The 14,624-nt window shown below is 52.3% G+C and overlaps 1 protein-coding gene and 1 long non-coding RNA gene across 2 annotated transcripts in view; one reads left to right on the top strand and one right to left on the bottom strand.

Annotated features, from left to right (window-relative positions):
• Positions 1 to 14,624, top strand: part of SFXN5 (sideroflexin 5) — a 447,465-nt gene that overhangs the window by 82,550 nt on the left and 350,291 nt on the right. The window lies entirely within an intron of this gene.
• On the bottom strand, positions 1,666 to 14,178 carry LOC143976206 (uncharacterized). Its single transcript, XR_013272563.1, has 2 exons — positions 14,059 to 14,178; positions 1,666 to 1,893 (listed from the first exon to the last, which is right to left on the bottom strand). It is a non-coding gene; the product is annotated as an uncharacterized LOC143976206 (long non-coding RNA).

The raw sequence follows: 14,624 nt of genomic DNA, 5'->3' as shown, positions 1-14,624 counted from the left end.
CAACAGCTGGAGGTCTGATAATTGCATATCCTTGGGCTAGACCATTCACATTAGTCTCTGCGCCACAGGAACTTACGCTCTAATGTCCCACTACGGGCGTACACTATTCTACATTTAAATAGCTCTGATGTTCTGCGGGGCATTTTGACCAACACTGTAAAGGGAGGCTTTCTTCCTTCAAGCCATCAAAGTAGGGGGCATTGTTCCCACTGACTTCCAGTGCATTGTTTTAGCCAGTGGTTCCCCAAAAATATTTTCATGGGTTCGTCTGGGATAAAAAGATCGAGAAACGTTGCTCTGTCTCCACCACAGTCACATATTTTATATATTGATATGGCTCTGACATATTTCGAGGTGCTGTATCATGAACACTAGCCAGTCACGTCAGTATTTGAAGCACATGAGCTTGCACTCGAAAGTCTCCAAGCACACACCATTATTATACATTTATATAACTCTGCTGAAGTGCTGTACAGAGATTGAGTCATTTATAGCAGTCTGTGTACAAGAGGAGCTTACACTCTAAAGTCCCCACCACAGTCACATACTATTGTTATCATACATTTATATACAGTGCCTTGAAAAAGTATTCACACCCCTTGAAATTTTGCACATTTTGTCATGTTACAACCAAAAAATGTAATGTATTTTATTGGGATTTTATGTGATAGACCAACACAAAGTGGCACATAATTGTGAATGTGAAGGAAAATGATAAATGTTGGTCTATCACATAAAATCCCAATAAAATACATTTACGTTTTTGGTCGTCACATGACAAAATGTGGACAATTTCAAGGGGGTATGAATACTTTTTCAAGGTAGCGCTGACATATTCTGTGCCGTTCTGTACAGAGAACACTGAGCTGTCACATCAGTCTGTGCAGCACAGGAACTTGCACTCTAATGTCTCCACCACAGGCACATAGTATAGCTCTGACATATTCTAGAGAGCTGTACAAAGAACACTGAGCCAACTCTGTACCAGAGGAGCTTACACTTACCTTACCACCACTACAGTTATATGGCTCTAACATAGTCTGCAGTGTGGTACATAGAATGCTTACATCAGTGTTTGCTGTAGAAGAACTTGCGATCTATTGCCCCCCCCCCGCTATTAAAAGAAAAATAGACATGCTTGCCCTTCTAATTAGTTTTTCCACTCTGCCTCTCTTGCAGTCAGAGTAGCCATATACACCTTCATCCCTCCCCCATGTATCTCCACTTTTGATATCACCATCAGCAATGCTCTACTTATGTGTGGCCCCCATGGGCTCATTTAAGGCCCATTCACACTTGTGCGGCTTCTCACATGACTTTGGACATCACAAGTAGCAGCCTATTGTTTGCAATGGCGCCTGTTCAGATCAGTGCGACTTTAGGTCACAGCGATTTTGAAAAGGTGGCTGCACTACTTTGATCTGACTTTATACTCAATGGACCAAAGTTGCATCAAAGTCCCACCAAAAGTCGCATTAAAGTCACTATCCAAAGTTGCACTGGAAATGGTGAATGGAGCCTTATGGGGCTCTCAGCCCGCGACAAACCAGGAATTCCGTATCCCGCACCTCCTGCTCTTCCTGAAATACCGCTGACCAAAGATATACTGCTTTATTTTCCTTTTCTTTTTGGTATCTGTAAAGATAAGAACAAGTGACCCCAATCTAATGTCAAGTAGCTTTTAATCTGATCAGTTGATAAAAGGTTTCCTTCCAAGTCTGACTTCAAAGAGCTCTTCATGCGGGTCACCTGAAGAAAGGTCACCATGAGTAACCTGTCAGAATTCCTCACATTGATAACAGAGCCATGGGGGGGAGGGGAGGGGGTCCAGTCATCTGTGCGTCATATGAGGGTGTTCTTCACTCCATCAATAGTTGTCATTCTCCTAATAAGCTGAAATATAAATGGCCGTCACCAACGGGTCTGACACGACTCGGCTCCGCAGGTGTTATGGAGAGTAACCAAGAGTTCTCTGACCCCATCTCCTACATGATGATCAGCAAATTACAGAGTTCTATGGAATAGGCTCCACCCTCACACCTCAGATCACCCCAATTCCTGCACCTCCACATCTCAGATCACCCCAATTCCTGCACCCTCACACCTCAGATCACCCCAATTCCTGCACCTCCACATCTCAGATCACCCCAATTCCTGCACCCTCACACCTCAGATCACCCCAATTCCTGCACCCTCACACCTCAGATCACCCCAATTCCTGCACCCTCACACCTCAGATCACCCCAATTCCTGCACCCTCACACCTCAGATCACCCCAATTCCTGCACCCTCACACCTCAGATCACCCCAATTCCTGCACCCTCACACCTCAGATCACCCCAATTCCTGCACCCTCACACCTCAGATCACCCCAATTCCTGCACCTCCACACCTCAGATCACCCCAATTCCTGCACCCTCACACCTCAGATCACCCCAATTCCTGCACCCTCACACCTCAGATCACCCCAATTCCTGCACCCTCACACCTCAGATCACCCCAATTTCTGCACCTCCACACCTCAGATCACCCCAATTCCTGCACCTCCACACCTCAGATCACCCCAATTCCTGCACCCTCACACCTTAGATCACCCCAATTCCTGCACCTCCACACCTCAGATCACCCCAATTCCTGCACCTTCACACCTCAGATCACCCCAATTCCTGCACCCTCACACCTCAGATCACCCCAATTCCTGCACCCTCACACCTCAGATCACCCCAATTCCTGCACCCTCACACCTCAGATCACCCCAATTTCTGCACCTCCACACCTCAGATCACCCCAATTCCTGCACCTTCACACCTTAGATCACCCCAATTCCTGCACCTTCACACCTCAGATCACCCCAATTCCTGCACCTCCACACCTCAGATCACCCCAATTCCTGCACCTTCACACCTCAGATCACCCCAATTCCTGCACCCTCACACCTTAGATTACCCCAATTCCTGCACCCTCACACCTCAGATCACCCCAATTCCTGCACCCTCACACCTCAGATCACCCCAATTCCTGCACCCTCACACCTCAGATCACCCCAATTCCTGCACCCTCACACCTCAGATCACCCCAATTCCTGCACCCTCAGACCTTAGATCACCCCAATTCCTGCACCTCCACATCTCAGATCACCCCAATTCCTGCACCTCCACATCTCAGATCACCCCAATTCCTGCACCTCCACACCTCAGATCACCCCAATTCCTGCACCCTCACACCTCAGATCACCCCAATTCCTGCACCCTCAGACCTTAGATCACCCCAATTTCTGCACCTCCACACCTCAGATCACCCCAATTCCTGCACCTCCACATCTCAGATCACCCCAATTCCTGCACCTCCACATCTCAGATCACCCCAATTCCTGCACCTCCACATCTCAGATCACCCCAATTCCTGCACCTCCACATCTCAGATCACCCCAATTCCTGCACCCTCACACCTTAGATCACCCCAATTCCTGCACCTCCACATCTCAGATCACCCCAATTCCTGCACCGCCACATCTCAGATCACCCCAATTACTGCACCTTCAGACCTCAGATCACCCCAATTCCTGCACCCTCACACCTCAGATCACCCCAATTCCTGCACCCTCACACCTCAGATCACCCCAATTCCTGCACCTCCACACCTCAGATCACCCCAATTCCTGCACCCTCACACCTCAGATCACCCCAATTCCTGCACCTCCACACCTCAGATCACCCCAATTCCTGCACCCTCACACCTCAGATCACCCCAATTCCTGCACCCTCACACCTCAGATCACCCCAATTCCTGCACCCTCACACCTCAGATCACCCCAATTCCTGCACCCTCACACCTCAGATCACCCCAATTCCTGCACCTCCACACCTCAGATCACCCCAATTCCTGCACCCTCACACCTCAGATCACCCCAATTCCTGCACCCTCACACCTCAGATCACCCCAATTCCTGCACCCTCACACCTCAGATCACCCCAATTCCTGCACCCTCACACCTCAGATCACCCCAATTTCTGCACCTCCACACCTCAGATCACCCCAATTCCTGCACCTCCACACCTCAGATCACCCCAATTCCTGCACCCTCACACCTTAGATCACCCCAATTCCTGCACCTCCACACCTCAGATCACCCCAATTCCTGCACCTTCACACCTCAGATCACCCCAATTCCTGCACCTTCACACCTTAGATCACCCCAATTCCTGCACCTTCACACCTCAGATCACCCCAATTCCTGCACCTCCACACCTCAGATCACCCCAATTCCTGCACCTTCACACCTCAGATCACCCCAATTCCTGCACCTTCACACCTCAGATTACCCCAATTCCTGCACCCTCACACCTTAGATTACCCCAATTCCTGCACCCTCACACCTCAGATCACCCCAATTCCTGCACCCTCACACCTCAGATCACCCCAATTCCTGCACCCTCACACCTCAGATCACCCCAATTCCTGCACCTCCACACCTCAGATCACCCCAATTCCTGCACCTTCACACCTTAGATCACCCCAATTCCTGCACCTTCACACCTCAGATCACCCCAATTCCTGCACCTCCACACCTCAGATCACCCCAATTCCTGCACCTTCACACCTCAGATCACCCCAATTCCTGCACCCTCACACCTTAGATTACCCCAATTCCTGCACCTCCACACCTCAGATCACCCCAATTCCTGCACCTTCACACCTCAGATCACCCCAATTCCTGCACCCTCACACCTCAGATCACCCCAATTCCTGCACCCTCACACCTCAGATCACCCCAATTCCTGCACCCTCACACCTCAGATCACCCCAATTCCTGCACCCTCAGACCTTAGATCACCCCAATTCCTGCACCTCCACATCTCAGATCACCCCAATTCCTGCACCTCCACATCTCAGATCACCCCAATTCCTGCACCTCCACACCTCAGATCACCCCAATTCCTGCACCCTCACACCTCAGATCACCCCAATTCCTGCACCCTCAGACCTTAGATCACCCCAATTCCTGCACCTCCACACCTCAGATCACCCCAATTCCTGCACCTCCACATCTCAGATCACCCCAATTCCTGCACCTCCACATCTCAGATCACCCCAATTCCTGCACCTCCACATCTCAGATCACCCCAATTCCTGCACCTCCACATCTCAGATCACCCCAATTCCTGCACCCTCACACCTTAGATCACCCCAATTCCTGCACCTCCACATCTCAGATCACCCCAATTCCTGCACCGCCACATCTCAGATCACCCCAATTACTGCACCTTCAGACCTCAGATCACCCCAATTCCTGCACCCTCACACCTCAGATCACCCCAATTCCTGCACCCTCACACCTCAGATCACCCCAATTCCTGCACCTCCACACCTCAGATCACCCCAATTCCTGCACCCTCACACCTCAGATCACCCCAATTCCTGCACCTCCCACACCTCAGATCACCCCAATTCCTGCACCCTCACACCTCAGATCACCCCAAATTCCTGCACCCTCACACCTCAGATCACCCCAATTCCTGCACCTCCACACCTCAGATCACCCCAATTCCTGCACCTTCACACCTCAGATCACCCAATTCCTGCACCCTCACACCTTAGAGAACCCCAATTCCTGCACCTCCACACCTCAGATCACCCCAATTCCTGCACCTCCACACCTCAGATCACCCCAATTCCTGCACCCTCACACCTTAGATCACCCCAATTCCTGCACCCTCACACCTTAGATCACCCCAATTCCTGCAACCCTCACACCTCAGATCACCCCAATTCCTGCACCCTCACACCTTAGATCACCCCAATTCCTGCACCTCCACATCTCAGATCACCCCAATTCCTGCACCGCCACATCTCAGATCACCCAATTACTGCACCTTCAGACCTCAGATCACCCCAATTCCTGCACCCTCACACCTCAGATCACCCCAATTCCTGCACCCTCACACCTCAGATCACCCCAATTCCTGCACCTCCACACCTCAGATCACCCAATTCCTGCACCCTCACACCTCAGATCACCCCAATTCCTGCACCTCCACACCTCAGATCACCCCAATTCCTGCACCTCCACACCTCAGATCACCCCAATTCCTGCACCCTCACACCTCAGATCACCCCAATTCCTGCACCCTCACACCTCAGATCACCCCAATTCCTGCACCTCCACACCTCAGATCACCCCAATTCTCCTGCACCTTCACACCTCAGATCACCCCAATTCCTGCACCCTCACACCTTAGAGAACCCCAATTCCTGCACCTCCACACCTCAGATCACCCCAATTCCTGCACCTCCACACCTCAGATCACCCCAATTCCTGCACCCTCACACCTTAGATCACCCAATTCCTGCACCCTCACACCTTAGATCACCCCAATTCCTGCACCCTCACACCTAGATCACCCCAATTCCTGCACCCTCACACCTCAGATCACCCCAATTCCTGCACCCTCACACCTCAGATCACCCCAATTCCTGCACCTCCACACCTCAGATCACCCCAATTCCTGCACCCTCACACCTCAGATCACCCCAATTCCTGCCACCCTCAGACCTTAGATCACCCCAATTCCTGCACCTCCACATCTCAGATCACCCCAATTCCTGCACCTTCACACCTCAGATCACCCCAATTCCTGCACCCTCACACCTTAGATCACCCCAATCCTGCACCCTACCACCTCAGATCACCCAATTCCTGCACCCTCACACCTCAGATCACCCCAATTCCTGCACCTCACACCTCAGATCACCCCAATTCCTGCACCCTCACACCCTCAGATCACCCCATTTCCTGCACCCTCACACCTCAGATCACCCCAATTCCTGCACCCTCACACCTCAGATCACCCCAATTCCTGCACCTCCACACCTCAGATCACCCAATTCCTGCACCTCCACCACCTCAGATCACCCCAATTCCTGCACCCTCACACCTTAGATCACCCCAATTCCTGCACCTCCACACCTCAGATCACCCCAATTCCTGCACCTTCACACCTCAGATCACCCCAATTCCTGCACCTCCACACTCAGATCACCCCAATTCCTGCACCTCCACACTCAGGATCACCCAATTCCTGCACCTTCACACCTTAGATCACCCCAATTCCTGCACCTTCACACCTCAGATCACCCCAATTCCCTGCACCTCCACACCTCAGATCACCCCAATTCCTGCACCTTCACACCTCAGATCACCCCAATTCCTGCACCCTCACACCTTAGATTACCCCAATTCCTGCACCCTCACACCTCAGATCCACCCCAATTCCTGCACCCTCACACCTCAGATCACCCCAATTCCTGCACCCTCACACCTCAGATACCCCAATTCCTGCACCCTCAGACCTTAGATCACCCCAATTCCTGCACTCCACATCTCAGATCACCCCAATTCCTGCACCTCCACATCTCAGATCACCCCAATTCCTGCACCTCCACACCTCAGATCACCCCAAGTTCCTGCACCCTCACACCTTAGATCACCCCAATTCCTGCACCCTCACACCTCAGATCACCCCAATTCCTGCACCCTCACACCTCAGAACACCCAATTCCTGCACCTCCACACCTCAGATCACCCCAATTCCTGCACCTCCACACCTCAGATCACCCCAATTCCTGCACCCTCACACCTTAGATCACCCCAATTCCTGCACCTCCACACCCTCAGATCACCCCAATTCCTGCACCTTCACACCTCAGATCACCCCAATTCCTGCACCTCACCACCTCAGATCACCCCAATTCCTGCACCTTCACACCTTAGATCACCCCAATTCCTGCACCTTCACACCTCAGATCACCCCAATTCCTGCACCTCCACACCTCAGATCACCCCAATTCCTGCACCTTCACACCTCAGATCACCCCAATTCCTGCACCCTCACACCTTAGATTTACCCCAATTCCTGCACCCTCACACCTCAGATCACCCCAATTCCCTGCACCCTCACACCTCAGATCACCCCAATTCCTGCACCCTCACACCTCAGATCACCCAATTCCTGCACCCTCAGACCTTAGATCACCCAATTCCTGCACCTCCACATCTCAGATCACCCAATTCCTGCACCTCCACATCTCAGATCACCCAATTCCTGCACCTCCACACCTCAGATCACCCCAATTCCTGCACCCTCACACCTTAGATCACCCCAATTCCTGCCCCTCACACCTCAGATCACCCCAATTCCTGCACCCTCAGACCTAGATCACCCCAATTCCTGCACCTCCACACCTCAGATCCCCCAATTCCTGCACCTCCACATCTCAGATCACCCCCAATTCCTGCACCTCCACATCTCAGATCACCCCAATTTCCTGCACCTCCACATCTCAGATCACCCCATTTCCTGCACCTCCACACCTCAGATCACCCCAATTCCTGCACCTTCACACCTCAGATCACCCCAATTCCTGCACCTCCACACCTCAGATCACCCCAATTCCTGCACCTCCACACCTCAGATCACCCCAATTCCTGCACCTCCACACCTCAGATCACCCCTAATTTCCTGCACCCTCACACCTTAGATCACCCCAATTCCTGCACCTCCACACCTCAGATCACCCCAATTCCTGCACCTTCACACCTCAGATCACCCCAATTCCTGCACCTCCACACCTCAGATCACCCCCAATTCCTGCACCTTCACACCTTAGATCACCCAATTCCTGCACCTTCACACCTCAGATCACCCCAATTCCTGCACCTCCACACCTCAGATCACCCCAATTCCTGCACCTTCACACCTCAGATCACCCCAATTCCTGCACCCTCACACCTTAGATTACCCCAATTCCTGCACCCTCACACCTCAGATCACCCCAATTCCTGCACCTCACACCTCAGATCACCCCAATTCCTGCACCCTCACACCTCAGATCACCCCAATTCCTGCACCCTCAGACCTTAGATCACCCCAATTCCTGCACCTCCACATCTCAGATCACCCCAATTCCTGCACCTCCACATCTCAGATCACCCCAATTCCTGCACTCCACACCTCAGATCACCCCAATTCCTGCACCCTCACACCTTAGATCACCCCAATTCCTGCACCCTCCACACCTCAGATCACCCCAATTCCTGCACCCTCACACCTCAGATCACCCCAATTCCTGCACCTCCACACCTCAGATCACCCCAATTCCTGCACTCACACCTCAGATCACCCCAATTCCTGCACCCTCACACCTTAGATCACCCCAATTCCTGCACCTCCCACCTAAGATCACCCCAATTCCTGCACCTTCACACCTCAGATCACCCAATTCCTGCACCTCCACACCTCAGATCACCCAATTCCTGCACCTTCACACCTTAGATCACCCCAATTCCTGCACCTTCACACCTCAGATCACCCCCAATTCCTGCACCTCCACACCTCAGATCACCCCAATTCCTGCACCTTCACACCTCAGATCACCCCAATTCCTGCACCCTCACACCTTAGATTACCCCAATTCCTGCACCCTCACACCTCAGATCACCCAATTCCTGCACCCTCACACCTCAGATCACCCCAATTCCTGCACCCTTCACACCTCAGATCACCCCAATTCCTGCACCCTCAGACCTTAGATCACCCCAATTCCTGCACCTCCCACATCTCAGATCACCCCAATTCCTGCACCTCCACATCTCAGATCACCCCAATTCCTGCACCTCCACACCTCAGATCACCCCAATTCCTGCACCCTCACACCTTAGATCACCCCAATTCCTGCACCCTCACACCTCAGATCACCCCAATTCCTGCACCCTCAGACCTTAGATCACCCCAATTCCTGCACCTCCCACACCTCAGATCACCCCAATTCCTGCACCTCCACATCTCAGATCACCCCAATTCTGCACCTCCCACATCTCAGATCACCCCAATTCCTGCACCTCCACATCTCAGATCACCCCAATTCCTGCACCTCCACACCTCAGATCACCCCAATTCCTGCACCTTCACACCTCAGATCACCCCCAATTCCTGCACCACCACACCTCAGATCACCCCCAATTCCTGCACCTTCACACCTTAGATCACCCCAATTCCTGCACCTTCACACCTCAGATCACCCCAATTCCTGCACCTCCACACCTCAGATCACCCAATTCCTGCACCTTCACACCTCAGATCACCCCACTTCCTGCACCCTCACACCTTAAGATTACCCCAATTCCTGCACCCTCACACCTCAGATCACCCCAATTCCTGCACCCTCACACCTCAGATCACCCCAATTCCCTGCACCCTCACACCTCAGATCACCCCAATTCCTGCACCCTCACCACCTCAGATCACCCCAATTCCTGCACCCTCAGACCTTAGATCACCCCAATTCCTGCACCTCCAAATCTCAGATCACCCCAATTCTGCACCTCCACATCTCAGATCACCCCAATTCCTGCACCTCCACACCTCAGATCACCCCAATTCCTGCACCTCACACCTTAGATCACCCCAATTCCTGCACCCTCACACCTCAGATCACCCAAATTCCTGCACCTCAGACCTAGATCACCCCAATTCCTGCACCTCCACACCTCAGATCACCCAATTCCTGCACCTTCCCACATCTCAGATCACCCCAATTCCTGCACCTCCACATCTCAGATCTCCCCCCAATTCCTGCCCTCCACATCTCAGATCACCCCAATTCCTGCACCTCCACATCTCAGATCACCCCAATTCCTGCACCCTCACACCTTAGATCACCCCAATTCCTGCACCTCCACATCTCAGATCACCCCAATTCCTGCACCGCCACATCTCAGATCACCCCAATTACTGCACCTTCAGACCTCAGATCACCCCAATTCCTGCACCCTCACACCTCAGATCACCCCAATTCCTGCACCCTCACACCTCAGATCACCCCAATTCCTGCACCTCCCACACCTCAGATCACCCCAATTCCTGCACCCTCACACCTCAGATCACCCCAATTCCTTGCACCTCCACACCTCAGATCACCCCAATTCCTGCACCCTCACACCTCAGATCACCCCAATTCCTGCACCCTCACACCTCAGATCACCCAATTCCCTGCACCTCCACACCTCAGATCACCCCAATCCTGCACCTTCACACCTCAGATCACCCCAATTCCTGCACCCTCACACCTTAGAGAACCCCAATTCCTGCACCTCCACACCTCAGATCACCCCAATTCCTGCACCTCCACACCTCAGATCACCCCCAATTCCTGCACCCTCACAACCTTAGATCACCCCAATTCCTGCACCCTCACACCTTAGATCACCCCAATTCCTGCACCCTCACACCTCAGATCACCCCCAATTCCTGCACCCTCACACCTCAGATCACCCCAATTCCTGCACCCTCACACCTCAGATCACCCCAATTCCTGCACCTCCACACCTCAGATCACCCCAATTCCTGCACCCTCACACCTCAGATCACCCCAATTCCTGCACCCTCAGACCTTAGATCACCCCAATTCCTGCACCTCCACCAGATCCCCCTCCCTCAGATCACCCCAATTCCTGCACCTTCACACCTCAGATCACCCAATTCCTGCACCCTCACACCTTAGATCACCCCAATTCCTGCACCCTCACACCTCAGATCACCCCAATTCCTGCACCCTCACACCTCAGATCACCCCAATTCCTGCACCCTCACACCTCAGATCACCCCAATTCCTGCACCCTCACACCTCAGATCACCCCAATTCCTGCACCCTCACACCTCAGATCACCCAATTCCTGCACCCTCACACCTCAGATCACCCCAATTCCTGCACCTCCACACTCAGATCACCCCAATTCCTGCACCCTCCACACCTCAGATCACCCCAATTCCTGCACCCTCACACCTTAGATCACCCCAATTCCTGCACCTTCCACACCTCAGATCACCCCAATTCTGCACCTTCACACCTCAGATCACCCCAATTCCTGCACCTCCACACCTCAGATCACCCCAATTCCTGCACCTTCACACTTAGATCACCCCCAATTCCTGCACCTTCAACCTCAGATCACCCCAATTCCTGCACCTCCACACCCTCAGATCACCCCAATTCCTGCACCCTTCACACCTTCAGATCACCCCAATTCCCTGCACCCTCACACCTTAGATTACCCCAATTCCTGCACCTCACACCTCAGATCCCCCAATTCCTGCACCCTCACACCTCAGATCACCCCAATTCCTGCACCCTCACACCTAAGATCACCCCAATTCCTGCACCCTCAGACCTTAGATACACCCCCTCCACATCTCAGATCACCCCAATTCCTGCACCTCCACATCTCAGATCACCCCAATTCCTGCACCCTCACACCTTAGATCACCCCAATTCCTGCACCCTCACACCTCAGATCACCCCAATTCCTGCACCCTCACACCTCAGATCACCCCAATTCCTGCACCTCCACACCTCAGATCACCCCCAATTCCTGCACCTCCACACCTCAGATCACCCCAATTCCTGCACCCTCACACCTTAGATCACCCCAATTCCTGCACCTCCACACCTCAGATTCACCCCAATTCCTTCCCTTCACACCTCAGATCACCCCAATTCCTGCACCTCCACACCTCAGATCACCCCAATTCCTGCACCTTCACACTTAGAATCACCCCAATTCCTGCACCTTCACACCTCAGATCACCCAATTCCTGCACCTCCACACCTCAGATCACCCCAATTCCTGCACCTTCACACCTCAGATCACCCCAATTCCTGCACCCTCACACCTTAGATTACCCCAATTCCTGCACCCTCACACCTCCAGATCACCCAATTCCTTGCACCCTCACACCTCAATCACCCCAATTCCTGCACCCTCACACCTCAGATCACCCCAATTCCTGCACTCAGACCTTAGATCACCCCAATTCCTGCACCTCCACTTCTCAGATCACCCCAATTCCTGCACCTCCAACATCTCAGATCACCCCAATTCCTGCACCTCCACACCTCAGATCACCCCAATTCCTGCACCCTCACACCTTAGATCACCCAATTCCTGCACCCTCACACCTCAGATCACCCCAATTCCTGCACCCTCAGACCTTAGATCACCCCATTCCTGCACCTCCACACCTCAGATCACCCCAATTCCTGCACCTCCACATCTCAGATCACCCCAATTCCTGCACCTCCACATCTCAGATCACCCCAATTCCTGCACCTCCACATCTCAGATCACCCCAATTCCTGCACCTTCACATCTCAGATCACCCCAATTCCTGTACCCTCACATCTCAGATCACCCCAATTCCTGCACCTCCACACCTCAGATCACCCCAATTCCTGCACCTCCACACCTCAGATCACCCCAATTCCTGCACCTCCACATCCACATCTCAGATCACCCCAATTCCTGCACCCTCACACCTTAGATCACCCCAATTCCTGCACCTCCACATCTCAGATCACCCCAATTCCTGCACCGCCACATCTCAGATCACCCCAATTACTGCACCTTCAGACCTCAGATCACCCCAATTCCTGCACCTTCACATCTCAGATCACCCCAATTCCTGCACCTTCACATCTCAGATCACCCCAATTCCTGCACCATAAAACTTTAGATCACCCCAATTCCTGCACCTCCATATCTCAGATCACCCCAATTCCTGCACCTCCATATCTCAGATCACCCCAATTCCTGCACCCTCACACCTCAGATCAGTCCCAGTTTCTGCACCTTCCCACCTCAGATCAACCTCAAATTCTGCATCTTCACACCTACATCACCCCAATTCCGGCACCCTCACACCTCAGATCAGCCCCAGTTTCTGCACCCTCACAGTTTAGATCACCCCAATTCCTACACCTTCATACCTTACATCGCCCCAATGCCTACACCTTCACATCTTAGATCACCCCTATTCCTGCACCTTCACCCCCCCAGATTATCCTCCGGAGGGTCTGCCAGAACACTTTTCTTGTTCTCCTGTACCTCCCGTTACCCTTTTAGACCCTCTTTTGCCCTTGCACCCTCCTGCCCAGCAACACAGGCAGGGTGTCCCCCTCTGGATCTATCATATCAATGTACAGCATTCAGAATTTTCCACATACCTCTTCATACTGGGGAGATTATGTAATCTAGACTGAATCTTGCCTTGGCTCTGTGACATTTTTCATGAGAGCTCACACACATGCAAAGTGCGTGTCAATATGTTTTCCTTTCTCAACCAATATGGCTGGGAGTACGTGTGGGAAATGTATTTATAGGTTACAGTGAAGAATGCCAGAATGGTAATCCTCCCCGCAGGGAGCGCAGACGCTTCTCTGTATAGTTATATAGACTGAAAATCGTGGCCTTAAGGATCAGCCAATCACATATGACCACAGGTCTGGTCCAGAGGACCCCTGGGCAGGTTATGGTCCGCTCCTCATTACTTCTTCCTAATATTCCTGCTAATGGCGTCTGACATAACTGCCTCCTGTGTTACCGCATGCTGCAGATTAAAGTGGAGCGTTCAGAAGCTTCACCTGTATATGAAAAAAATCCTGACATTTTTCAGAGAAGCTCCATATTTTGGTCTAAAAGAGCCATCTATGAGTCAATCTGGTGAGTTTGATGGGCATAAATGAGGTCATCAGTTTGCTGCAGGCAGAAGAAGCATTTCCTCAGTCTCCTC

This window comes from Lithobates pipiens, unplaced genomic scaffold, assembly GCF_037356315.1.
Source record: "Lithobates pipiens isolate NorthernLeopardFrog02 unplaced genomic scaffold, aLitPip1_a1.2 Scaffold_13, whole genome shotgun sequence".
Taxonomy (NCBI): Eukaryota; Metazoa; Chordata; class Amphibia; order Anura; family Ranidae; genus Lithobates; species Lithobates pipiens.
Note: the sequence above shows the minus strand (reverse complement) of the source record. Positions and strands in the feature narration are given on the sequence as shown.